This window comes from Petaurus breviceps, unplaced genomic scaffold (genome assembly GCF_028583685.1).
Source record: "Petaurus breviceps papuanus isolate PSGF00001 unplaced genomic scaffold, PetGlider_PUasm1.0 38, whole genome shotgun sequence".
In the NCBI taxonomy this organism is placed as follows: Eukaryota; Metazoa; Chordata; class Mammalia; order Diprotodontia; family Petauridae; genus Petaurus; species Petaurus breviceps.
This window is the reverse complement of record NW_027186304.1, coordinates 51,783,530-51,810,239: the sequence shown is the minus strand read 5'-3', so window position 1 is coordinate 51,810,239 and position 26,710 is coordinate 51,783,530. Positions and strand designations below refer to the sequence as shown.

General features: G+C 35.9%; 1 protein-coding gene and 1 pseudogene across 2 annotated transcripts in view; one reads left to right on the top strand and one right to left on the bottom strand.

The window, feature by feature from the left end:
- The window catches only part of NOL4 (nucleolar protein 4), a 482,864-nt gene that overhangs the window by 398,278 nt on the left and 57,876 nt on the right, over positions 1-26,710 (top strand). The window lies entirely within an intron of this gene.
- On the bottom strand, positions 1,519-26,416 carry LOC138169880 (ester hydrolase C11orf54 pseudogene; annotated as a pseudogene).

Genomic DNA, 26,710 nt, shown 5'->3' with positions numbered 1-26,710 from the left:
CACCTAGATGCCTTGTAAATTAAAATGAAAGTATAATGTTACCATGCTGTATTATTTAAATTAATTTCCCTAGACACAAGGTTTCTTTTAACAAAACCAGCCTTGCAGGAGTTTTGTGCTCCTCAGGATTAGATTTGTGATGTTTCTGGAAGCTTAAGGAGGAGGAGGTCCCAGTGCTGTCACAGCTACAGGGCTCTCAAGTTGAATCTGGAGTCGGATTGTGTGAGGGCTACAATCACATTCATGTGATCCCCTTGTTTAGACACACCCCTGCCTTCTCCCCAGCCACATTATGTCGCCTCTCTGCTATTGGGTGGGGAGCCATCCTTGAGAGATGATAAAACAGGAAAGGTATGGCACACCATCCTGAGGTATGGCAAGGTATTCCAAGGTCTGAAGCATTTCCAATATCTATTGTGATGTCTGATAACAAAATATCTGACAAGTCTACCTTCTTGGAATGTAACCTCTTTGTTAATGGAGGCTTTATTGCATATGCTATAAATAGTGAAATTCTTCCAGGCAGTGAACTAGGACAAGTATGTGAAAAAGCTAGCTATTAGAAAATACTTGTGTTGGGGTGGCTAGGTGGTGCAATGAGTAGACCACTGGCCCTGGAGTCAGGAGGAACTGAGTTCAAATGAAGTCTCAGACACTTAACACAAAAACTAGCTGTGTGACCTTGGGCAAGTCACTTAACCCCAATTGTACTCCAAAAAAGAAAATGCTTGTGAATTTCCACTGGTGCCTACATTCTCATGGGAAAGAGCAACTTAGAAGGAAAGACTTAGCTCCATGTTTAGAGTCAAAGAAATATTAACACATGGGAATACTTCCAGTCTTAACAACATGGGTTTCAGTAAGATATTTTCCAGACTTTCCAACAATATCCCTGTGGGCAAAAGGGAAAGATATGAGTTAGGTAAGAGTATAATCAGTTAGACTTAGATATTATTTAATGATTAGACCCCAAGGGTGCTGATTAATAGATGAATGAAGAAGTATGCTATAGAAGAAAGAGCACTGGAAATGAAGGTAGAAAGCCTGTGTTCAAAGTACCTAGCAAAGCAAATATCTGTGTGAAATGTGTTGTTCAGTCATAGTTCAGGAGTGTCCAACTCTTTGTGAACCAATCTGGAGTTTTCTTGGCAGAGATACTAGAGCTGTTTGCCATTTCCTTCTCCGGCTCATTTTACAGATGAGGAAACTGAGGCAAACAGGGTTACGCGACTTGCCCAGGGTCACACAGCTAGGAAGTGTCTGAGGTCAGATTTGAAGTCATGATTCCAGGCCAAGCTCTCTATCCATTGTACCACCTAGCTGTCTTGTAAATTAAAATAAAATTATTATTCTATCATGCTCATGAGGAAACTGAGGCAAGCAGGGTTGAGGGACTTGCCCAGGGTCACACAGCTAGTAAGTCTGAATTTAAGTCTGAATTTGAACTCAGTTTTTCCTGACTCGATGTCATGCACTCTTTCTACTGCACCAGCTAGCTGTCCCTATGTGAAATTACATTTAGACTACTTCACCAGTGAGTTTCATTTTTCTCACCTGTAAAATGTGTACTGGAGGGATGTTGTCTCTAATGGAGGGACACAGAGATCTATCCTTGTCAAGTTTAAAGATAACTTCAAAGTTTGGAGGGATACGGTATTCCAACTTAAAAGTTCCTTGCACCTGAAGAAAATCTGTTACCATTATATTTTTTGCTATGCTACTTTCTTTCTAGAGAAAAATAGGAACATAGACTCAGAACAGAAAGGAACTGTACAGACCCAGAGTCTGAGACCCTCATTTAACAAATGAGAAAACTGAAGAGTTTAGATGACTTGCTTAGTACAGTGCCTGACAAATAGTAGGCACTTGATAAATGTTTATTGACTGACTCACTAAGTGACCTGTTTAGCGTCACAGAGGTAATACACATAGGGGCAGAAGCAACATTTGAACTCAGGTCCTCTGACTCCAAATTGTTCTTTCCATTGCACTAGTCAAGACATTTGATAATAGAGCTTGAACCTGGTAGTTTCTTGACCTCAAACCAAATAAGATGAAATCAAGTACTGATATACCTAAAGTCTTCCACTCAGGCTTAAAAAAAATAATAAAAAAGATCAGTGAGGATTAAGAAAATGCCATTACATTTGGCAGTGAAGAGATCTTTGGTGACTTGAGAGAGAGAACAGTTTTCAGGTAAATGATGAGGTGAAAAGCCAGAAGGTAGAGTTAAGAAAGGAAATGATGGAATGAATTATACATGACTTCTTCAATTATTTGTAAGACTTTCATATGCAAAAGAAATTAGAGTTCCCAAAATCTCAGAATTTCAGAGTGAAAAGGTACCTCAGCATCCATCTAGTCTAACCCATACCTAAATGTAAATAAAATTCACTGTACTATAAAATACTTGAAGAGGGCAAAGGAACCTCTTTTTGAAGAATTCCAAATTTGCCTCTGAAAATTTAGGCTTAATGCCTTTGCAGCTATTTTAAAGTCATTGTGAAATTAATTAATTAATTTAAAAATCTAAAGAGCTTTGCAATCTGGACCTGAATGTTATCATTCAAAATGCTAAATAACTTCCTCTGTTCCTTATTCTAACACAACCCTCTCTTAAGAGTCCTGTGGCAAAAGCAAGAAGCTAGTATCATAGCAGATGCAAATGGCAAAAACTTGAAGAAATGAGCTTTTTATCTCTTGCCTAAAATGTCTAAGTATGACAGATTGAGACGTTTTATAAATTGCTCTTTTCTAGAAGCACTGGTTTTTCTTAGATTTCAGCTCTAATATTTGATGCATCTATGAGTTTTTTCTTGTACCCATAGACTTTTCGTTTTGACTTGAAAAATTGACTCTATCTTCTACTTTGTTATTGAAAAAAATATGAACAGTGTCATTTTTGAAGTTTGTGTATATCAAAGCAACTTGATACAGCTAATTTTTTTTCTTTCACCATTATTATTAAATGACCACTTACTTGAAACTCAGTGATTTCAGTGCTTTTCCTTATGGTTTCAGTAGAAAAATATATAAGATCAGATCTGCACAGGTGATTGCTGATATTATTTTTTTCCTCTTTTGTGCATTTTTCAGATAGAATCTTTGCTTATTTAAAATAATTTTTTTTAGGGGTGGCTAGGTGGCGCAGTGAGTAAAGCGCTGGTCCGGAGTCAGGATTCCGGTTCAGTTCCGGACTCAGACACTCAACACCCACAAAAAAAAATAATTTAAAAAAAACAAGCTGTGTAACTTTGGGCAAGTTACTTAACCCCAATGGCCCTCCAAAAGACAAAAAAACAAAATAATTTTTTTGCTTTATTCTCTTTCTGGGCATGTCCGCATTTGAAAGTTTGAGAAATCGCATGTTTTAAAAAAATTTTTCTCCATTATTTTCATGGGAAAGTTATGGTTTATTAGAGATATAATGAAAAGTAACCAAAAGGTCCAGTGTCATGACAGCAGCCTGAGCCAAAGCACTGCCTCAGTCCCCTTTCGTTTTGGCAGAGACTTAAGTCTCCTGGGAAAATGATGGGTTTTGCCCCAGCAAGCTGCTTTATTTCAGTGGAAGATTTTAAAGAGAACCGTGACATCCTTCCATGTTAGAAAGTTTGTCATCTAATGTCAGCAGGGGAAAAATTCAAACACTGAAAAACTGAGGCATATTCTCTGTAAATTGCTGTCAGAGAAGTGAATTTATAAAACTTTAAAAAAATACTTGGAAATTTATACATGAACATATTCCTAAGATCTGCACATCATCAGACAGCTAGAACCTATTGAATTTAAGGAACAATTATACTAAGTTATACTGAGAAACAGTTAAATACTTCCTACCTATTGGGTTTTTTTATAATTCTCAAGAGAAAATATCATATTAATCTCTGGAATTTTACCTATGTTCTTTGAGTCAAGTGATAAGGAATGGATTAAGAAGGGTTGAGCTGGGGAAATGAGAGATGAAAAAAAATCACTGATGAAAACAAAGGAAATTGTTAATAAAGATTTTGTGAGCATAAATACTTCTTTGAAAAGGGACCATTGATCATGACAGAAGCTTTTATTCAGATTTCTAATATTTATATGTCTGTATACAAATTTTGTTGTTCAGTTGTTTCAGTCATGCCCGACTCTTCATGAACCCATTTGGGATTTTCTTGGTGAAGATACTGGAGTGGTTTGCAATTTCCTTCTTCAGTTCATTTTAAAGATGAGGAAACTGAGGCAAACAGGGTTAAGTGATTTGCCCAGGGTCACACAGCTAGGAAGTATCCGAGGCCAGATATGAATTCAGGAAAATGAGTCTTCCTGACTCCAGGCCACACTATCCACTATACAACGTAGCTCTGTGTGTTTACATATATACACACACACATGCATATAGATATATATTTATATGCATATGTGTATAAATGTGTGTATATTTCTATATATGAAAATATATGTGTGTCTATATTTATACATGTATATATATGAAAATATATACATATATACACATAGCTTCATGTGTAGAGGATTTAATGAGCCTTTAGGTTTTACAGAAAAGGCATATTTGAAAACAAAAAAAACTCTAGGTGAAAAATTGAAATGGATAACTTAAAACTATTGCTTGAAATCCATGGCCTTACTCATAATGTATCTTCTTTCCTCTCCCCACAATCAACTGTAACCCATTTCTGATCCTTAATTTCATTATATAGCTGATATAATTGAAAATTGCACCATGTGAGGATTAATTGAAGGAATAGGGATGTTACCCTGGAGAATAAAAATAATAGTAGGATTTATAGAACACTTTAAGATTTTCAAAGAGTTTTACAAATATCTTATTCTATACTCACAACCCTGAGAAAGAGTTGCTATTATTGTCCCCATTTTATAGATGCAGAAAATGAAGCATAAGTGACTTGCCCGGGGTCACGTCACTAATAAGTACCTTTTACAGATAAAGATGAGGCAAGCATCAGTTAAGATTCTCTAGGGTCATAGAGGGAGGAAACTTCTGAGGCAAGATTTGAACTCATGTCTTCCTGACTCTCTAGGCAGGCACAGCATTCTATCCACCGCACTACCTAGCTGCCTAGATAAGAAATAACAGAAGACAAGGTAGCTAGCTGTCTTCAAGCATTTGAAGGTCTGTCATATTGCTTTAGAACTTGCAGAGAGTCAAATTTACCCCCATTATATATAAAGATTTCCCAGTGAGCAAAACTATCCATAAGAGAAATGGGCTCCCTTAAAATTTAGCACCACTGGAAGATTTTGAGTAGAAATTGCATGGAAGCTTACTGGAGATGTAGAGAAAGTTGTCTGATAAAGGCTAGAATCAATAACCTTTAAGGTACCTGCCATCTCTGAAATCCTGTTGTTCTTCTGTAAGTTTTGAGATGAATAGCATATAGGACCTTGATGCATAGTACATAATGAAGTCAATAGCATTCTTCACATTAAACATATGAACATTGTAGACACATTTTTACCGTGCTGATAGAGTACAGCCACTAGGACATTTGCTTTATCATTACTAAATGTTTGGGGATGCCTACACTGAAAAATAGGATAATAGTAACCATCGTGTTATTACAGGATAAAATTGTCTACACTTTATGAACCTCATTACTAGTTGTAAGGATGTACCCTATATGTTGAAGTTAGGTTTTGTGGGAGATGCTGGCCTCAACGTGTATTGTGAGAGGTTTATACTCATGGGAGATTTAGTACTGGAAGTCAATATACAGAATCAGTGTGCCTGAGTTATTCAAAGTACTGTGATAGCATTTTTGGAGCTTAATGCCCTGGTGTAAAAGAATCGGTATGTTCAGGCTGAAATTTGGACCTCTGGTATACACATTGGTACTCAATGCAAGGGGTAGTAGACTGCCATGTTCTCTTTGTCCTAATGCAGTGTTACAGTCTGGATAGATTCTGTATTTCGTAGACTAATTGAATATTAATTAACTCCTAAAATCACTTGTGAAGGAAGAGTGCATACCCAAGACAGGCACCAGGAGACCAAAGGCCTGTGGCTCAAGTAATACCAGCAAGACCAGGTATAATAGTCTCTCTTACCTCCAAGTCAAATGTAAAACAGAGCCAGTGAAATTTATTTTTTTACAGTTTAACAGAACCCAGATATGACTGTTTTAGACTATTGCATGAAGTAGCAGAGAGCATGCCATTTATTGCCCCTGTTAATAAAGTGAAATAAGTCATTTCCATTCTCTGTTTAGCCCTGAAGCATAATTTTATCATCAGAATTGTACTAATTTTCATCTTCCATGCTGCTATAATTAAATGTCTTTTCTGTACTGTATTACTATAAAACTGATTGAAATTTTGTGTTTGGGCTGAGTAATATGGGAATCTCAAAGTAAGAGTCCCTGCAGGTCTTACCAAATATGTTTTCAAATTTAATTATTTTTTTTCAATATACTGCCCATATACAAAGAGGTTGCTGTTTGCACTTGTTAAAAGAATGTTCACTTAGAGTTGATTTTCCTACACACTCAGAGAATTCTAAAATGTTCCTTTGGGGTTCAGTTGCAATGAAAGACTTCTTTTCTCCATTTGAACACAAAATGGGTTCCACACCGAAGATCTTGACCTCATAAACACCAGGCTTCAGCCAAGTGAGCTTGCCAGATTGGAGAGCTTTAATTAAGACATTAACAATTCAGATAACCCACCTTAATCCTTAATAGGCCAAAAATGGATCTGGGTAGTATTGTCATTCAGGTTCCTTTAACAGCTTTTAAAAAATGTCCATTTGAAGTGGTTGAAAAGTTTACCTGGGAAAATATTAATTTAAGAACCAGAAAAATATACATTTGCTAATATTTTGTGCAGTTGTGATGAATAATTACCTCAATGGATATTTGAGAATAAGCCACAATTTCATTCAGACTGAAGTCATAATATTTGACCATAATTAAAACATTATTTATGGATAGTTATAATTTAAATATTAAAAAGTAATCACAGAAACTGGACAGAGCATATCCTTCCAATTCTAAATACCTACCTGTATTTTACTTATTACTTATTTACTTTCATAAAGATGTTGAAAATTGGGTTCATGAAAATGTAGACTTCTTTAGTAAAGAGAAACATAATTGACCAGACACAACGTGTACCAATGGCATAGATTACTTACTCTGTTGACCAAGTGAAGGAAAAAATGTTAAACTTGGATTCAAGAAAGAGTGCGGGTTCAAATCCTAGCTCAGAAACATAATAGCTGTGTAACTATGGGGAAGCCACCGAACCCCTTTGGAGCCTCAATTTCCTCATCTATAAAATGTGCATAATACTACTATTAGTACCTTTGTTGTCAAGAGACAGTGTAGCATAATGAATAGAGGCCTGGAGTGGTCTTATAGTCAAGACCACTTGCATTTAGGTAACCTCCTCACACCTCCTCACCTCCCACATACACACACTTGCTGAGTGACCTAGGGCAAAGCACTTCTTCCTTCAGTATTGCCTAAGCAACTTTCTTAACACTTTATGTGTAAAATACTTTGTAAACCTTAAAGACATATAAAAGCAGCAGCAGCAGCTAGCATTTATTAAACACTTTACATATATCTTACTTTATCCTCCCAATAACTCTTGAAAGTTAGGCACTATTATTCTTCCCATTTTACAGATGAGGCAACTGAAATGGACAGTGGTTAAGTGGCTTGCTCAGGGTCACACAGCTAGTCTCCGAGTCAGGATTTAAATTCAGATATTCTTGCTTTTGAGACTAGCCCTCTATCCACTGTGCAACCTAGTTGCCCCTGTATGTACATAATATATGCATGTGTGTAGACACACATATATATTATAATTCATAAGTTATGTGTGTATATATTTTGTATATACACATGCATGTCAGCTGCTATTATTTAACTAGAAAGAGATCTAGTTTGTAGAATGCCTGAGTATAGCTTAGACTCTGTTATTTTTTCCAATGTTTATTGAATGTGTGTACATTCCTTTCAAAGAAATAGCAGTGTAGGGATCTAGTCTACACCTAACTTAGTATTGATTTGGACAAATACACTATGTCTATTCAAAAGAGGTTTTAGGATCTTGTACTCTTTGGACATTGTGAATTGTCTTAGATCTTGACAAACACAAGCTAATCCTGGTGGTTTTTACTAGATTATTTATTTGCCTTTTCATGATAGTCTAATCTAGGAATGTGCTGGAGACATCTTGAACCAGCTAGCAAGTGCCAATTGTTTAATTTTCAGTGTAAGTATTTATACCTTGAAAGCAAATAAATGCCACAAATCAGGGTTTGATTTTTTGTAGTCTCTAGACTTAAAAAATTAATAGGGAAAATATTAATAATGCAGATTAAAATTTTAAAAGACACTTTAAAATGTGTCATGTGTGCCTTTTTCCCATTACCAGACCTGCTTGTTAAACATTTAGCAACATGACACTAATCTAAGCTTTAAAATTTTGACTGTGTTAAGTAACATTCTAAGTATTTCAGATAGTAGCAGTGTTATTTTTGCAATAACACGTATCTATGTGGGTCAGAAATGTGAAAAGTAAAGAAACAAATCTAGATAGAATTTTTTAAAAAACTAATTGTAGATGTCATATGTAACATATGGGCAACGTGCATAGGTGTTTCTCATACATTTTATTCCTAAAGAAAAAAAAATCTGGCTAATATCTTCAGAGAAAAAAGTAAGTTCATGAATTGCATTTCTAATGTCTTTTATTCAAAAGACAAATTGCTTACAGCTTTCTATATTATTTAAAACCCTTACTAAATGAAAGAATTTTTGTTTTCTAATCAGTCAACATTTATTAAATGTTTGCTATGTGTCCAACACTGTGCTAAGTGCTAAGGATACAAAGAAAGGAAAATGCCCAGTCCCTTCCCTCCAGGAACTCATATTCTACTAGGAAGGACAATATGTAATTTTCAATTTTATGCTAAGTAGCTAAGTTTAACAAATATAACTTTATATGCTTCAATCCCTAAAAAGTAAGAAGATTTAATTTATTTAAAATAGAAGGCTAAACAGAAGTAGAATTTATTAATTTGTTGTGTGCTGAGCTAACTATAGGCACCTATGACATTTTTTCTACTTGTGTTTTTAAGTTTTGTCTATTTAAAAGCTAAAATTTTATTCAAAAACATTTATTAGATGTCTACATTGTTCAGGGTACCTTGCTAGGTGCCAGGAATATAGAGATGAAAAAAAGATATAGTTCTTTCCCTTGAGAAAATGAAATTCTACTGTAGCATTAATTTTTTTTTTACATCTCCAAAATGTGAATAGTGTCTATGTTCTGCTGTATCTCATTTTTGCCATAAGATGATGATGTCTTCTCAATGATGGGGATAGAAATGAAATCTTAGAACAAAAATAAAGTATTTTTTTGCATTCATAGCTATGTTCATTCATATTTTGGTGGGGGAGAAGAGGCCATATTCCAAAAACTAGTACTAGATTAGTGAATCATACAAGCATATGTATATATTTCCTACTGTCTATCATAATAAAAAATTGTCATTTTTTGAGTGAGTTTTTTTTTTAATTGAGGATGATTAAGAACCTAGAACCATAAGTATTTACATAATCTCTCTTTTTTTGGTCACATTTTTAATGCTAGATTTAGCTTCCCCTACTGTGTATCATATAACAGCTGCTTCACTTTGCCATCAGATCAAGTTACTCATGAAATGCAAAGTAATTTTAATATAAACTTTAAAAAATCAGTAAAGAAGACAAAGCTCCTATGGAATAATTACTAATAATTCATTTTAAAGTTAGAGTGACTTTGGTTTGTTCATTGTTTTAAGCTATCCCTACCAATTCTTTAGTCATCAAGTCATCCATAAATCCCCAGGCTTCTACAGAGTATATGGAACTCAGTGAAGAATGAGTATAACTTTTTCATCATTAAATCAAAGTTGCTTCATGAGTGATCTTACAGAAGTCACACAAATAAAGTCTTGCTAAGTTGAGCTCCCTTGATTTTTTGGATGACAGCTCTATTCCAGAAAGTTAATTTGCTGAAAGGCTTTCTCATTAGTTTGCAGTTTTCCTGGTTAAATAGGTATGCACAACTCAATTAGACCAAGTCACTAGATGTTTATTAGGCTTCTCCAATGTGGAAGACACTGTGCTGAGTACTTCAGGTAATATGGGGATGAAGAAGACATGGTCCGTGACTTCTTGGTCTAGGAAGGCAGAACCAGAAAGCAGAAGTTGCCATCAGATTTTAATAGGTGTAATAAAATATAGTCAAATCCTAGCAACTGGGACCGTCCATACATGGAAAGTGCTGAATTTGCCATCATCAGTGGTGAATTAGTGGTGGAGACATAAGTGGAAGCATGAGTTTAGGTATAGGCTGGCTTAAATGACATCTCAGTTTCCTTCCAATTCCAATAAAAGTCTGATTCAATAAAAGAGCATCAGGGAGCTATAGCCAAATTACTTTGGGGTATCTGAGAAATGAGAGATACTTCCCTCTATTTGGATCAGGATTGTCTTCACAGAGGAAGCAACATTGAACCTAGCCCTTGAGAGATAAGTTAAGATTTTCAACAGGCAGGGATGGATGGAGAGAAGAAAAAAACCAAGGTGATTACTAAGCATAGTGGAGAGCAGGAGCAAATACTGTGAAAGATGGGTAGTACAAATAAGTATAATATGTGAAGGAAAATACAATTATTGGTCTCCTCCCTGGTAGCCACCCTCCCCCACCAAAGACACAGAAAAATTTGATGTAGGCATTTTTTTGATGTAGGCATTTGGTACAACTTTTATTCATTGCTCTAAAGGAATGGGTCAGAGTGACTCTAAATCTAACTCAGCTGGGATTTCGACCACTTCTGTAGGCAAGACTGTATCGTTTTCACATCTGTTTGGAATCATTGATGTATGTCTATAATGGGCCACACAAAACAATTTGGTTGAGGCAGAAAAGTTGGCTATAATCAGTTGATACACTTTAAGTGCTAATATCTGGGATGTATATGGTTCAGAATGTGAATTAAAGTGTCAATAGCTTTATTAGAATTACTTATTTAAAACCAAATTATTTTCAGACAGTGTATAAATTAGTATTTCTACATATTTTGTTCATAACATATATTCATTTTAATGATTCCTCTCACATAATTTGTCTACCTTTTATCCTGTCTTTTCTCTTTCATTTATTCACTTTAAAACATTAGTTACCTTGACATTACACTGTCATTTGTATTGAGGGAACTGAGCTATAGTCACACATATATTATGAAGCCAGATATTGTAATCATTTTAAACTTGAACTATGATTTCAAAAGTAGAAGTAGTTATAATGGTTTGATAACCTCATGTGGAAGATATTGTACATTACTGAATGCAAAAAAGCAGTAGAATAGCTTTCCTATATTTTAGTTAATTGTGATTTGGAAATGATGTTAGAATAATGATTTTTTTTAAATGGAAACAGTTTAATTTGTCTTTGCCCATCTATGAATTATCTTGCACCCATTAAGCAATATCTTAATATGCTATTGGATATCTTCAAATATCATAGGAAAATAATATTTTCCTATTACAAAAGATCTTATCTGATGGTAACCTACAGTAATAACACATACAAGACTACTCAAGCTATCCTGTTTAATTTGATAGGATTTGATAGAAAGGACTAGCACTCACCATGATAGAAGTTATGACCATCACCACAGTCACTATGTCATCAGCCTTGTAAAAAATATTCACAGGATAGACTGTGCTCAGAAATCAGCGCCCCCTACACACACAAAATTCATCTACAGGGTCAAGATCAGTGATTTACTCTTTTATTAGTTATATCTAACCTTCTGATTGTCCTATTTTGAAATATGTCATTCCTCTAGAAAAATAAGTCTCAGACAACTATTTTTGCTCCTGAAAATCTTTTCTCTTTTCAGTTAGCATTGAGTCTGAGATGGGGTCACAATTTGGTTTGACACTAAATAAATTGATTTGGACAGTTTTCATTTTATTATATTGGTCTGGCCTTATCCATGAGTAATTAATATATCTCCAATTATTTAGGACTAACTTTTATTTCCACTAAGAGCATTTTGTAGTTTAATTATCTAGCTCCTGTGTGTCTTACAGAGTCCTAAATATTTTACACATTTTATGGTTATTTTGAATGTAATCACTTTTTAAAAACCTCTTCTGGCCATGTTTTGTGGGATATACCCTGAAGGGTTGATGATTCCAATAATTTTGGAAATGGTAACTCTGGTTAAGTTCAGTTCACTCCTTTGGATTCTGTAGATGTCTGCACTATCCTATCCTTTCAGAAAGTATAGTTTTCTTTATATTTTGCATGTTGGCTGAATCTTTCACTAGGAAATTCAAAAGGGATAAATGTGAAATCTTGTACTTGGGTAGAAAATAATCAAGTTCATAAGTATAAGATGGAAGAGACATACATAGGTAATAGTTTTTCTGTAAAATGCCTAGGGACATTAGTGAACTATAAACTCCATATGAGACAGCAATGTGGTATAGCTGCCAAAAACCAAAATATGATCTTGGGCTACATTAAGAGGAGCACAACCTATAGGGAGGTGATGGCCCCACTTTTCTCTGCCCCCATCAGACCTCATATGAAGTGCCATGTTTAGTCCTGGACCCTGTGGCTACAGAAGGATATTGTTAGCCTGGATTATCCAAAGGTGGGTCAACTAGGGAGGCAAAGGGCCTTGAATTCATGGTATTGTGGGAATTATTTGAAGAAACTTGGAATGTTTAGGCTAAAGAACACAAAATGCATTGGAGACCTGATAGCTTGTCTTCAAATATCTGAAGGATTGTTACATAGAAGAGGGATTTTTAGGCTTGTTCATTAGACCCCAGACAGCTGAAGTGGGAACAATAGGTAGAAGTTTTGAAGAGATAAATTTAGGCTTTAAGGCAGGAAAACCTTCCTAACAATTAGAGCAGGGGTAGGGGAAACTGTGACCTCAAGGTCCCATGTGGCCCCCTAGGTCCTCAAGTGCAGCCCTTTGACTGAATCCAAACTGCACAGAAGCGTAGGGCAATGGGTGACTTGAGAGTTGGTGGATTCTTCTTTTTAAAAGTGTTTGAGCCAAGAGTGGATTATCATTTGCCAGATTTGTTAAAGTAGGGATACTTTTTGTGGATGGGTTGTATCAAAGGATTCTGAGGATGCAATAGAGAGTGGGTCTGTCATTTCATTGGCTTAGGGAACTCCTAGGTAAGTAAATTGTTTCTTTCATTGTAGGTTAATAAATTCCTTTTATAATCTTAGAAAGCTGACTAAAACAGTGGAAAATTATGCTACTTTCCCAGGGTCACACAGCCAACATTTGTCAGAGGCAGAACACATATGTATGCACATACATACACACATTTATACATGCGTATATTTAGTATATATATATACATACATTATGTTTGTATATACGTGTGTATATACACACACATACACACATAAACACGTTGATAGATAAGGTGGCCCCAAAGTGATTTCACAATCACAATATTAATAAATAATATCCAACCATGTTGTAAAGTCATGAAATCTCACTGTAATATCACTTAAGCAAATACCCACTTTAAGCTTTATTCCCATGGAATTGACCCCATAGCATCATTTTACATCTTCTTTTTACAGACTAAACTAACTTTAGAAAAGATATTATGCCCATAAGTCCTGAGTCAATCTGTTGTTTATTCTATTTCCCGTACTACCTTCTGTCTTTCAGCTTTGTAACAGAAAGTATAACTTCTCTAGGTCTGAGGGTACTCATCTGTGAGGTAGGACTAGGTGAACTCTAGGTCCTATATGACTTACCAAAGAAGTTAACATATGTAAAATACATTTCAAATTTTAAATATTATATAAATGCTGCTATTAGTGTTCTTATATGAATTGCTTAATTCTAAAGTATGATTTTCTTCTTGGGACCATTTTTCCTGGAAGAAGACATATCTAAATTTAATAAACTAATTTAGTAACAAAAGTATTCTGTAAGAGGTGAGAAAATTAGTCATACCACCTTTTTATACTAATTGATAATTAGCAATGCAATGGTAAGTTTGTTGGAGGCTAGGTCAGCTCTTCTACCCTCAGTATTATACTCTTGACATAATTGAAAGAAAAAGAGAAATTCCTTACCTGTTTATTTTTTGCTTTTCAATGGGTGTATTCCTCTAAATAGCATTTGTTAGATGTAAATATCTAAAAAGATTTTCTTGATTCATCTCTGCCTCATGGCTTCCCTGACTTTTTTCAAATCTCAACTGAAGTCCCACCATTTGCAAGAATACTTGCCAGTCCTCCTTCATCTAAGTGCCTTCCCTTTGACATTACTTCCCAATGTGTACTCTTTTATACAACTTATTTGTACATAGTGGTTTGCTTGCTCTCTCCACCATAAGCCTACGATCTGCTTGAGAGCAGAGAATGTTTTGTTTTGTCTTGCTTTTTTTTTTTTGTAACCACGGTGCTTAGCACAAGGTTAAGTTTCTGTATTTTTGTTTTATTGTGTTTTTGGGTGGGAGACTAGAGTGAATTACAGTGAAAACTAGAAATGGCTATACAAATACAGGGGATGTTTCTGGTTATTAATTCCTGGGATTTGGGAGTGGACTATTTTAACACTCAGATACTTATTACTGTATGTTCACTAAGCTTACTCCCTCCTCCATGACTTTATTCATGCATTTCCCTCCACTTGAATGAACTTCTCCTATCTACTTTATGTAGATCCTATATGTACCTAGTTATCTACATGTTATCTACATGTTATCTACCCAATTATAATGTGAGTTGACTAAAGGAAGGAACTATTTTTTTTAACTTTCTTTGTATACCCAGCATTTAAGTTCTGTGCCTGGAAGACAGTAAGTGATTAATAAATGCTTTTTTAAAAAATCAATTGATAAGGGCGTCTAGGTGGTTCAATGAACAGAGCACCAGCCCTGGAGTCAGGAGGACCTGAGTTCAAATCCAGCCTCAGACATTTAACACTTAGTAGCCATATGACTTTGGGCAAGTCACTTAATCCCAATTGCCCTGCCTTCCCCCCTCCAAAAAAATTTTTAATTGATTGATCGATCTTCTTCTCTAATTCAGTGGTCATACAATCTTTGAAGGCCTAGCTCAAGCCCCACCTTCCTCATGAAACCTCTCCTCTGTGTTCTAGTCCCCAGAAATCATATACAATATTAATGCAGACCTTGGAGGTCATCTAGTTCATCTGACCCTGTCATTCATTTTACAAATGAGGAAGCTACAGCCAACAGGGTTGAAGTGATTCACACAGGGTCCTCAAAGTTAGTAAGTGATGGAGCCAGAATATGGATTCATATCTTGTGACTTCAAGTTCAAAGTTCTCTTTGGCCATATAGTCACTACCACACTCTCCTGCCTTCTCTGGATCCCTGATCCATGAACCCTTGCACTTTAGTATAGGCTATATTGTACTGACTCTGTTCTCTGAGCATTTTTAAATATATTATTTTCCTTTTAAAATCATAAGATCTCAAGGGCAAAAACCTTGTCTTCCTGCTTCTTTGCCTATCTCTCTTCAGCAAGAATGAATGCAGCTCTAGTTTTATAAGAGGACCCTCTTAATAAATTCTCATCGACTTGAGTTAAATGTTGCTTAGTGACCAGGACATTTTTTTAAGGAAAAAGGAAATAACAATAAGGCTCTTAGTGAACAGAGATGATCTGAGGAGCTTTTCTGTAGCATAAGAATGGTAATATCTAGACCTACTGGACACCCAATTGCAAACTGAATGCTTTATAAATGGTACCCTTGTTAACTTTTCAGCACACATGTAGAAGCATCTGAGTCTGTGTCCAAATAGAATAAAACTATAAATGAGATGTTATAGAATGGGCCACATGGCGGAAAGGGTGGTTAAAGAACATCACATCACTTAGTTATTTGGGTACTGAAGCTTTTAGCAGTTCCAGAGAGTGAACGTAGGTGGCTATTAGGTCTCTGACAAAGCAATTATGTCCTAGACACATATGCCTGGAGCTGACCTGACATTTGCTTCTGGAGAGTTGTCATAGCAGCAGCAAACTGAATAGAGCTGCTTGAGACTACTGCCCACTGCTTGCTCTGGGGGAAAAGAGATCTCCTGTAATGCAACACTTGTGAATATTAATAGAATTGCTTATGTGTTGCTCCTTGGGAGAGGTTGCCATTCTGTATGTTACTAGTTTTGTGTTTGATTTTAAAATAGTCACTTTTTAAAAATTTAAGAGCATTAATAATTATCTCCCTCTCCAGAGAGTTTGCAGCACCATTCACCAGAAGTGGTTACCAAGGAACCAAGGTGCTGTTCCTTGGTGAGATGTCTCAAACAGTTTGAACAAAAGAATCCAGATGCTGTGAGCTGGGTGTCCCATGTAGTCTGTGTTTCTATTAGGTTAATATTCTGTTTTCTTCTGCCCTGCTCTCTTTTTTGTTTTTCTCTGCTGCTTTTAGAAGAGAATTTATATGAGCAAGCAATAATCATGCATATAAGTTCACGCATGGACATAGATAATAAAATAAAATGCATGAGAGAGAAAAGAGAGAGACAGAGAGAGAGAGAGAGAACTTATTAGTATGATTTGTGGATCATTAGAAAATAATTTGGGCATTTTGACATTGTGTCTGTTCTATCCCACAATATTTGGCATTATTATGGACTTGTCATGCAAAAAAATCCCACTGGAGAGAACTAAAATAGAAACTACTATAAGAAGCCTATTATTGAAATCAGTCATAATTTTATAATGTAGGCATAGAGTATAAATGCTTAAATAAATTGGAAAAAAATGCAAAGCCATTTTGCAGGAAATTGGTTTATGCCTCAAGGGCAAAGAAATTGTAGGTTCATCTAGGGCCATCATATCTAAACAAAACAGAGAGGATCCTGGTTCTTTGTAAGGAAAGATAGAATTGCAGCCTCAACACTGCCATTAAAAATGACTTCTGAAACTTGCCATTTCTCAGTTCTTCTCTGAAGGCTGGTTCAGGCAATAGGAAAGAGAACAGAGGTTTGTGATGGTAACTTCATCTACCGTTGTTCATGTTCACTTCTGAGATAAAGCAAAACAGTTTACTTGGGTAAAGTGGTAGCAGCACTGGGCCCTGAGTCAAGAAAAACCTAGATTTGAATCTTGCCTTTTATATTAGTCATAAAAAGTGAGATCTTTTGCCAAGAGTTCTGCCTTCTCCCTCCTTATCTTACATCATTCAGTTGTCTTTCCCCACTGTCACCTCTTTTACCCCTATCCCATATAAAGAGGTCCCTTCTTGCCAAATCAAGCTGCTTTGTACGCTCTCTCATTCTTGTGCCCTCCGGTCTACCCCAGCAGATTGCCCTTTTATCATCATTAGACTTCCTCTCTAATTTTTTCTCTGCTGCCTACAAACACGCCCACATGTCACCACAATCTTAAAAAAAAAACAACTCTCTCTTGATTCAAGCATTTCTGGTAGCTATTGTCATATATCTCCTATCCTTTATCTCTGGAGCAAAAGTAAATAAAAGTAATTTTCTGTTTTCTTGAGACTTTATTTCTGATGGCTGCTGTATGTATTATGGCTGCAGTTTTTTATTGCATGGATATTGTTAGAAGGTTGGCAGTGCATTTTATTTCCATCCTAAACTTAGTACAGGAAAGAAGTAGGATTCAAAAAGAGTTTTGTCTTTATGATATGGAAACTCACCAGTCAGTGACCCTTGAGCAGAATGAGAAAATTTGCCACCATAAGAATAGCAGGGATGGGAATGAGATGCTACTTGAAGTATTTAACAAGAAGCTTTTCTGATTAGGGAATTTAAAGGTTGTATAGATTTCACTTCTACTACAGTCCTGCGCCCTTTGCTGTTGCATTATGGAAGTGACGCTGTTGAAGGCTGTATCAATGGAGAACAGATTTTATGAAATCCTGTCAAGGCAGAAAGACTCCAAATACAGGCCCAGAGTGTCTTTTAGCTGAGTATCAGGGCAGCTAAGTGTAGAGATGTATATCACCAGATTGGTGGCAGGATAATAAATTTTTCTGCCACAGAAAATTACGAAGATCATTTACTAAGTTGTGGAAGTGTTGCAATTCATATAGATGAAGGAGTACCCATGCTAACAAAATCACAGCTATGTGAAGCTCTGAACAAGCATGTGCTTCAAATAATAACCTATTGCACTTGCCAACTCCCCTCCCACTTTCAACTCAACTCAGTAACTCGAAAGGATTTGTGAATTCAAGTGAATGTTCCCTCCAATGAGGCATACTGCAAATCATCTCTGCCTACCTCTCCAGTGTAATTCTCATCCATTCCTTCTCATAAGTTTGTCCCAAAAAATCATCTGATATGTTGAGGCCTTCCTTGCTTTCTCTTAACAGGTATCACAAAGATATCCCTAGGGCGTAGTGGCTTTCTACCGGTTATCTCTTGTTCTCATCTTATATTGGTTGGTACGTAGGTAGAGAGACAGATAGATAATTTACTAAGCACTTATTATGTGCCAGAGTAAACTCTAAGCATGTAAATTTAAGCAAAGAAGACAGTTCTTGCTTTTAACGAGTTTATATTCTAATGGGACAACAGAACACTTAAAGGAGAACTGTGAAGAAGGTGGAGATAGAGATGGTCAGAAAGTGGTATGGAGCCATGATTCCAAGCAAGATGAGGCCAAAGCTTATCTATAATAACCCAGTATTGCTGGGACAGAATCAACAATTCAGGAGAAGAGGTTACAGGATCAGAATGATGACAAATATGCTGGTAGCATGATGTGCATATGACCAATTTAAGTAGCTTTCTTTTTCAATAATACATTTCTTCGATGGCATCATTTGCTGCGGTCCTTTTTCATAGTTCATAGTATCCTCATGGATAACTTTAAGGGAGCAATTTTGGTTGAATGATAAAGTCAAAATGAAATTACCAAGAGTTTGAAAAGGAGAGGAGAGTAAGTGGAGACACCAATTGTAGACGGTCTTTTCAAGGAATTTAGATACAGAAAAAAATGAAAAATTTACTGTGATGGCTAATGGTAATGGGAAATCGTGAGTGAGGTTTTTTTTGTTTGTTTTTGTTTTGTTTAGCATGGGGGATAGAAGAACATGGTTGTATTATTATGGAGTATATTACTCCCAGAAAAATTTTACATAGACAGAGAAATAGATATATGAGTCAACAGTTATGCATACACTCATACATATTCTTTTTGGATGAAAGATTTCCTCCCCCGCCCCCAACAATTTGTGTCTTTAGATACCTTGTGAATTGATTCTTCAACATCCTCAGAATGGAGTCACTTCCTGCATGGATCTCCTCCATGCACTTAGTCCAGCCCAGCTGAACTTCCAGTCTTTGCTGTCCTTGTTGTCATTTATGCCTTCTACATACATACATCTGAAATGGTCACCATTGTCCTTGATGGGGAAAGTTGCTTATATATTTTTTTAATTCTTTTCACATCTTTTCCTTTTAAAAAAAAAATTTATTGTCATCTTCCCAGTTTCATGCTGAAGTGTCCCTGAAATGATTTTGCTTATTTGGTCTTTTCCTAATTCTTTTCAGTTTTATTTAAACTAGTCTTACCCTCCACTGTTCCAGTTTTATGAGACAGATGCCCATAATGTTGCACCATGCTGCTTCATAAGATTTTACAAACATGTTTATACACCAAGCTGGTGGCACCATTGGCTGCCACATCTCTTCACTTGTTGGCTAAGTTTCATACTTACTTATTGACTAAGCACTTTTTAGACTCTTCTGGTCCTCTCATTATTTAATTTATTGATTAATTTATGCCAGTTAAACTTTATATGAAATTAGCATAACTGTTGTATGTCACTTCTTCCTGTTACCAGTATCCTATTGTCAATCATCAATAACTTGCGTAGTTGTTCATTTGGGGGTTGTTTTAATTACACAACACTGATTTTTCTCATGTTTATTCTTTTAGCTTTGTGTTATTATTTTTACCCAATCAAAAATTTAGAAAGTTGGTGATCTCATATACAGACAGCTGATCCAGGAATGATTCCTTTATCAGTAATGAATAATATGATGATTAAAATATGACTAATTTTTTTGTTATTTCATATTTACCATGACCAGGGCCAATTATTTTCTTAAATTAATGAATAATTAAACGAGCACTTATTAAGCACTTACTATATTCTAAACATTTTGTTATCTACTAGGGATACAAATAAAAAAATTTGAAAGTCACTGCTCTCAAGAACTTGAGGGACTAATTCTCATAGAGACAGACAGGAAAATGGTGGCCAGAGAAGTGAGTTCTGCTCTGGAGAGCCACATGGAGAGTGAGTTGATCTACAGGGTAATTGATTTACATTTCTTTTCAGAAACAACAATAATATTGATTTCATTATTGTTCCAAGGCAGAATCCAAAATTGCCTGGGATGGAGTTGAGCAAGGGGAGGAACTGGAAGATAGATGGGAGTGGGGACAGATTTGAGACAGATGTTAATTATGAGGTTATTGCAATAATCCAGGCAACAAGAAATTCGAGCCAGAACTAGAATGGTGAAAATGTGAGTAGGGAGAAGAGGGTGTATAAGACATATATATCATAGAGATTAAAATTATGAGGTGTGGCAACTGATTCAATATGTTGGGCTAAGTAGTTGAAGGTGAAGAGTCATGCTATAAAGTCTTTCTAGTACTTCTAATATTAAACCTCTTTAGTAAAAACTCATTATGTACCTCTTTTAGACTATATGTCATGCTACAGCAGGTCAAAGTGGAGAAAGGCATGCAATCAAAAATTTCTTGCATAAAAAAACCCTTGTTTTGCCAAACTACTTTACCTCAAGGAACAAAACTAAATTTTACAATCATGTTTCTGTTTTTATGATTAGATTACATATTTAAAATGCAAAAGGATTTACTGAATTAGCCAACTGTTTTTATTCATTTTTCTTTTGGGGAGGGGGGGAAATGCAACAAGATATACTTGAAAGAAGCTAGACTCAAAAAGACCTAAGTTTCAATACTATCTCCACCACCATCCACTAACCATTATACCACACTACCTTTCATGTATCATTAGAAGTCTATAACCAAGAATATAAGAATAAGCATTGTCAGTCAAGACTGAAACTAAATATAGCCCTTGTTCTAAAGCTCTGATCAGTTGGGTTACCTTTCTTCTTTTAAAATTCCAAGCTTTTATGTGATTTCTTATGAGCTGCTTGACTCCTTTATCCTTGCTTGATTCAAATAGCATAAGGGACCTTCTTTCTCAGTGATTTCTTACCCCCAAGTATCTCTGCAGCCTGAGCTGAGCTTTTGTACGTCTGTCAGCTGGGGCAAACCCAAGGAAGAAAGAAAACTCAGCGACCAACCAAAGGGTTGGGCATATTTTTGTTTAGTTTCAGCAAGCATATTTTAGTGGGGGGGGGGGGGTAAAGGATTAGGAATCCCCAAACTAAAGTTACAATAATGTTTTATGGGGAAGATATAAAAATGAAAAAAAATGCTTGGCAGTGAGAGTCCTGAAACCCACAGTTCTTGAAAAGCAGTTAAGTAGCTCAGGCATAGAGAACTAGATAGCAAGAAAAAAATACCTTCATCTCAAAATGAGCTGATTACTTGTTGATTAGCCTTCTATGGAGTTCATTGCATTAGCTATTTTTTAAAATTTTTATTTTGATATCTCCTATTTATACAGTATCTTGGTTTATGGATCTCAAAATACTGTAAATGATCAATTCAAAACTTTCACAATCATTGTGTGTGGCAGATGCAGTTGCACACATTCTTCATGTAGTCACACTTGACAGAGAGGCTACGTAATTTATCTAAATTTTTATGGCAATTTTATAGTGGGGTCTTGAAAAAGAGTTGGACCTTGCTACTCTTGTCCCAGTGATCTGACCATTGTACAATTCTCTGGCCACCCCAAGTGCCCAGAATAAAAGAGTCAGAAACAAAAGTCAGTCTTCTCTGACTGGCTTTTCTCTTTCCTTAATTTAGCAGGATTGGAAAACTATGTCTATAAAGAGTTCATAGTATAATAGTAATAATAGCTAGCACTTATATAGGTTTACAAAGGTTTACAAAGCATTTCACAAATTTTATCTCATTTGATCCTCACAACAACCCTGGAAAGCAAGAAATAGTATTATCCCTGTTTTAAAGATCAGAAAACTGAGGCAAATAGAGGTTAAATGACTTGTCTATAGCCACAAAAATTGTTTATAAGGCTAAATTTAAATTCAGGTCTTTTTGACTCCAGGACCAGAACTCTTATCCATTACACCACCTTGCTGCCTCCAAATCAAAGTTATGTTGTTAATTATTAACTGGAAATTTAGGAAGTGTACAGTTAGGACTAATGTTAGCTGCTTGGCTGACTGTTCTGCCTCTGGAAATATGAATAACTTTGCAAACATTCACTAAAACATTTGATGGCAAATTAAGGGAGAGAAGAAGCTGAAGAATCTCAAGGCAGAGTAATAGTTCATAAATGTCATTTTTCACCTGAGCTTTTGAGTTACAGTAGACCAACCCCCCCCCCCCCCATGAGACTGATATGTTCTTCTCAAGTGATAATTTGGTCAATCAGAAGCAGTAGCAGAGAAAGTGTCAGTGCCCATTTCAGTGTCCTGTCCATCCTGTGCCATCTCACAATGTGCACATCTTATAGCACTAGTCTCAACGATCAAAAATCTTAAATCTTTCCATTTATACCATGGGATAGTTTACTTCACCAGTTATGGTCATGGTGTCCTTTCTTGTCAAAGGACAAAGTTAGCGATACCCTCTCCTCTCAGTTAAAAAGAGCATTAATTGATCAGCATCTTTAAAATAGATAATGTCATAGGAAAAATAAGAATCATTAACTAATCTCCTGCTACTATATTAAAATGAAGTAATTCTTATAAACTAAATCCTGAAAGATGTAGATATTTTAATGTCTCGGTGAATGTACTCAAACAATGATTCATTCAACTTGCAGTTATTAAATGCCTGTTATATTTCGCTTCAACAGTATGGAGCAAAGTGATGGACAAGGGAAAAGAAGCTGTGAGAAATCACACAGTTCTTAATTTTTAAGCTAATGCTAATTTCTCTTAATACTCATGTTATCTTTAATGACCAACAAGTTGATATTCTACATAGAGGAAATTAACTACATTCATATTTATGTTCTTGTTATAAAAATACAATGAAAAATGAGTAAATGCTATGAGTAAAAACTCAATTTGTATCCCTACTGCCTTCATTTTATGACTAACATCCAACAGATTGGCAAAAATGTCAAAAGATAAAAATATTCAACAGAAGGGGCAGCTAGGTGGCGCAGTGAATAGAGCGCTGGCCCTGAACTCAGGAACCTGAGTTCAAATCTGGCATCAGACACTTAACACAAAAAACTAGCCGTGTGACCTTGGGCAAGTCACTTAACCCCAATTGCCCTCCAAAAAGCAAAAAAAAAAAAATTAATAATAATATTCAACAGTCAATGAAATTATTATAAAAAGAAAGGCACACTAATACTCCATTGGTGGAACTGTGAACTGGTTCAACCATCATGCAAAGCAGTTGGGAATTAAGCTAACAAAGTGACTAAAATCTCCATATTCTCTAACACAGAGATTTTGCTGTACTTTGGAGGTTTTGTAGGTTTGATTTGAAACCACTTCAGTAAAGCAAGTCACAAGTTGGTTTTTTTTTGGTTTTCCGGTGTGTATAAAAGTTATGTTTATAATGTTACCATAGTCTATTAAGTGTGCAATAGTATTATATCTAAAAAAATTATGTACCTTAATTTTTTTAAATTTAAAATACTTTATTAATTTTGTTTCAAATGTAGATGATTAATGATCCTATTCAAAAATGTATAATAATTAGACATCTTCAGGATTATAAAAATGGACAAACCAATTACAAAGTATTTTGAATTATCTACTATGTACCAATTATCATGTTAGAGGCTATAGCTGGATACTGCTGAATAATTTGTTAAATCAGAGAAAGTAATTCTTGGTTAATCTTGGATTTTGGAAGAAATGCAGCAGATTACAACTGCAGCCATTAAAAACCAATCATTGTGTTTTATTCTACTGGATAGAATAACATATTTTAGAGAGCAGGGACTGCTTTATATCTTTGTTTTCTCATAGCCTCACACAAAAGAAAATGCTTAAGAAATGCTTGTTGAATTAAATTAAAACTGTTTGTGAAGCTCATAAATTTAGTTTGGCGATATTTACATCTGTAAAATAAGCTATTAACATTTCAAAGTTCTGTTTGTGTTTTCTTCCTTGGGGGGAACCCAAATATACTCACAGGGTGTAAACTGCTTTCTAAATGAAAACAAACACACCTAAATTCACAGTAAACACAGGAACTGCTGGTTATGAACTTTGAATAGAAAATAGTTTGAGAGACTGCTTGAGCTTCTCCTGGAGATTACATATACATATATATATATATGTATATATATATATACATATACATATACATATATATGTAAAGCTACGCGGAGGACTGCTGCTATGAACAGTTTTCAAAGTTCTGATTACATGGTATAGCAAACTCTCTATTTATTCAATAACAAATCAGAGCAAAACATTCACAGAAAATCAAGGTACAGCATTCACAATGTTATAATTTACCACAAAAAATCAAAATATAGTATTCAGCATGTCACAACTCAACAACTTATCGTTAAAATGGCCACATAGTTTTCACCAAAGTGGTTACATAGTTTTCAACAAAGTACAATCATTTAGTAACTCAATCATTCAGCCTCTTTAAGGATCCCAAACCAGTACAAAAGTCAAAGTTATCCACCATGGGGTGCAATTAAGTTAAAACTTCAACAGTCACTACACAGTACCCTCTTAAGGGGTAGTGGAAAATATCCTCCCCTAGGTCACAAGTAAATTTCAATTTCATCAGTCACTACTCAGACAATTTCATCATTCACTACTCAGTACCCACAGAGAGGTCTTTTCATCTTGACTCAGGGCAGGCTTTCAGCTCCCATGGTTCCTCTTCCATGGTCCCAGCTCCCACCTGAATCTAACCAACTACCACCTGAGTTCAAAAGCAGATGGCTCCCAGCTCCTTGTCCAGCTCTCCATGCAGTTCCTCCTCCACATTGGGGCTCACAATGTCCAGTCCATCTCAAATCCTTCACAGTCTCTGTTTCTGGGAAGACAAGGCTTAACAAAGCCACAAGAATATTCCTACACATTAACAAAGTCACAACAACATTTGTACAAAGTGCCAGCATCACAGTCATGCTTCCTCAGTCTTTCGCAGCTCCAGCTGGCCCTTGGAAATCCTCAGCAGATCCATCTGGCCCTCAGAAGTCTTCAGCACCATAAGCTCCGTTCTCAAAATCAAAATCACTTCATCCAGCCTCCACGTGGCTTACTCCAAGAAATTCTGTCTCAGTTCTCAATTCTCATTCCGTTTCTCAGTTTTTCTCAATTCTCAGTTCAGTCTTCAGCCCAGCAGCAGCTGCCCTGCCATCACAATGTTTACCCCAGGAAATTTTGTCTGTCCAGCTCGTGTTCTTCCTTATATATGGTGTACCTCCTCCTTGTTCTGCCCCTTCCTGTTACATCAGCAACTTCCTCCCAAGGTGTTAACTACTTCTGTGTTAATTAAATAGTTTAAACAAGGAGTTAACTTGAAACACGGTGCTAAGTTCCTGCTTACTTGCCAATACAAAGGGGTATGGAAGATCTTCAGATTACATTAACATTACAATATATACACATATACTTATACATGTACATACATATGTGTGTATACATGTGTGTACACATATGTGTATATTTGTGTGTACATGTTTTCTAAGAGTTTCTCTCATACAAGTCACAAAATTATGCTTTCCAGTTCTTCCTTTGGCTTCAATAACCTTACCAGTCTGGCCTTCACTGGCAGAGAGGTTAGCCAATAATGCGAATTCAAAGTCATTGTTCTTCTTACTTTATTTCTCTAGCAGCACCCTCCCCTCTACATGGTTAATCTGGGCAAAATAGCTTCCATTCACAGCAGGCTTATGATCACTTTTAAGTATGGACAATTGGCATAAACTTAGCATTGATCCCAAGAGTCTGAAAGGGACTGCTCTTGCTTCAAGAATGAAAGCCCCAGGGAGCTCGATTTCATTTGAAATAATATTCATATCATAACCCTTTTTATTTTTGTTCACAAGAGGCAAGAGGTAAGGAACCCCACCTACTTCTGCAATTCTAGTTTTTCCACAGATTCCTTTAACAGGATACGTGTGATTCCTTAGGCAGATCAGGGCAATCAACTGCAGAGACCTAGACATCAGCAAAATTATTTTAAGTCCATTCTGTAGAACCTCAACAAGTTATTCTAAACTTGGCACATGAAAAGAAAACTTCTCGACACTTGTCATTTTGCTATTCGCAAAGTTGGAGGAAAAAAAGATACTTTAGGCTAAGTTACTAGCACTCACAGCACACCAGAAACACACAGCTGTTAATGGAGCTCAGTAGGTACTTTCACATCAGATGCTCCTTCTGACAGCAGCAGTAACTGCCTCGGCAAAGCTATGTCCCTTAATTTAAAAAAAATGCTTTATTGCTGTAAGAAGCTACCCATCATCCAAGCCATCAGTGAGTCATAATCTTTTTGCTGGCAGAAAGTCTTGCCACAACATTGATGGCTGCTGAGTGATCAGGGTGGTAAT